The sequence below is a fragment of the Fukomys damarensis genome, unplaced genomic scaffold (genome assembly GCF_012274545.1).
Source record: "Fukomys damarensis isolate Sample0158 unplaced genomic scaffold, DMR_v1.0_HiC HiC_scaffold_26, whole genome shotgun sequence".
NCBI lineage: Eukaryota > Metazoa > Chordata > Mammalia > Rodentia > Bathyergidae > Fukomys > Fukomys damarensis.
This window is the reverse complement of record NW_022900938.1, coordinates 14227366-14229505: the sequence shown is the minus strand read 5'-3', so window position 1 is coordinate 14229505 and position 2140 is coordinate 14227366. Positions and strand designations below refer to the sequence as shown.

Genomic DNA, 2140 nt, shown 5'->3' with positions numbered 1-2140 from the left:
TTTTTATTCTAAAATATTCTAAACATTTATTATCACGAGTTGCACAAAAACACACAGCTTTACAGGAATGATTTTTAGATAGAAAAATATTTGACCACATCATATATGTGGGAAAAAGCCCACTATTGCTGTACCTCCAGCTAAAGCTTAAAAGAAACTACTTTTCATAATCAAAACATCCACTATTTACCGCAGCCTGTCTTTGGAAAGGAGTGCATAGTGTGTTATGAGTAGACCAAAGCGTTTGCTCATTTAACTTACCTTCCCATGCCTGGTGGTCGTGTGTGTAACAAGGTACACATTGTAACAGTCACAGGATGGCAGTGCCAGGGGTGACCTCGTCAATCACTGGCTTCACCTTCTTTGTACAGAGGGGAAAGCTAAGGCCAGGAGGCTGGGAGAGTGCTCACCTGAGCCCGACCCCAAGGTTCTTCCCAGAATTCACGAAGCTGTCAGAAAGGCTTACAAAGAAAACTTAATGAGTTCACTGCCACCTATCCCTCTGTGCTGACATTGTTATTTTGGTTTGTTCAGATAAGAAATATTAAACGCTTCTAAAATGGCAGAAACACGTTGTCAAGGGCACGTGGGTCACACACTGGCCCCATTGCCCACAATGTCCCAAATGACTCAAGGAAGTGGTAGAAAAAGTCAAACCTTTACCTACTAGTTTTCTTGGGTAAACTTAGACCCATCCAGATTCTTCTGGGCAATTCTATTAAGTGTAGCTTCTCAGTCTGTAGAACAGTCACCATCTGTCTTCAGCAATAAATTGAAGCTGGTTGCTTCCACAGTCCATCTATAGAAGTTCAGTAATTTCGCAGGAACATTTCGCTAAGTATCGACAACACCCACAAAGACAGAGTCACCACAGACCTTGCTTTCTTCCTTCAATAAGGCATCTTCCTCATGGAGATTCCTCCTATGATCAACAAGTTGCTGAGGCCAAGAGTGAAGGTTATGTAAGAGGGCATCGCCTTCCTGAATAGTGCAAATAAAACCACCAACTCCCTCCACACCTTCTACATATTGATGTGGCAGCGCACTCTCCCCAGCCATAATGACTCTGAGAACTCCCCTCTATCACGGACTGTTACTTTGTGACGGTTTCTTGACACGAGACCAAGAAGGTCTTGGCTCTCCCGCACTATGGTTCCTGCCAAGCTCTCTGGTAAGATGGATTGTTCCACAGGCTTGTACCACAGCTTGTTCACCTGAATGCCACAGCTCGCAGGACTAAAGTGAGGAATGAAGAGGCCTCCTCCTGTTCTGCCTAATTAAGCTTCACTGTGATGTTCCTCTGGAAACCCACGTCACCGGTATCGTAGAATACCCCTAGACTGGTGATAACAATCAGGTAGAGAACTCAGACGCTCACACAAACAACTTGGTCCTCAGAGAGCTCTGATGTAGCATCTTCAGAAAGACTGAATGCCTCAATTTCCTCATTCGGAACTGGACTCGTGATGTTGAGCAGCCTGCAGTAGTAAGGGTCCTCCCTCTCTCCCACGGACCCTTCACGGTCGTGAGCACATAGGATGAACTCCACAAGCACACGCTGACTGAATGCTGGATATTCTGTCAAATGCTTCAGCCAGATGTTTCTTATCACATTTAGAAGTTCATGATTATTTCAAGCTGACAATACACTAACCACTGCATCACAGTGACTAGATTTCCACTGAGGAAGTGAGGTAGATTGATCTTTTTCCCCTGCTCTTGCTCCGCCCTGCAGCTCTGGAATCCCACCTGGGCCCAGGTAGGGGGCGCTCCCAGAATGTCGAGTCACCATTTTTTCCTTTTCCCATATATTTTCTTTTCCCTTATTTCCTTTTCCCTACCCTTCCCACTTCCCCTTCTCCTTTAGACATTTTCAGTTAGAATGAATTCACATGTTGACCAGTCTGGACCTGGTGACTTGCTAGTTTAGTTTTGTTCTGGAAAGTTTTTTGAATTCGTTTTGTGATGTACTGAGAACTAGCATGGTATTTTTCACTGGGTGGCTATGTTGGATGATCTCTTCGCGGGAGATCACTTAGTCCCACTTAATGAAGCCATCCTTCAATGAAGTCTACCCATGCCACACTCAGGGCAACAGGAGCAGCACATTGAGGCTGTGTTTCCAGAACAGACCTGTAGA

The 2140-nt window shown here is 45.0% G+C and overlaps 1 pseudogene; it reads right to left on the bottom strand.

Annotated features, from left to right (window-relative positions):
• Window positions 1–209: 209 nt before the first annotated feature.
• On the bottom strand, window positions 210–1837 carry LOC104870988 (annotated as a pseudogene).
• Window positions 1838–2140: the final 303 nt, after the last annotated feature.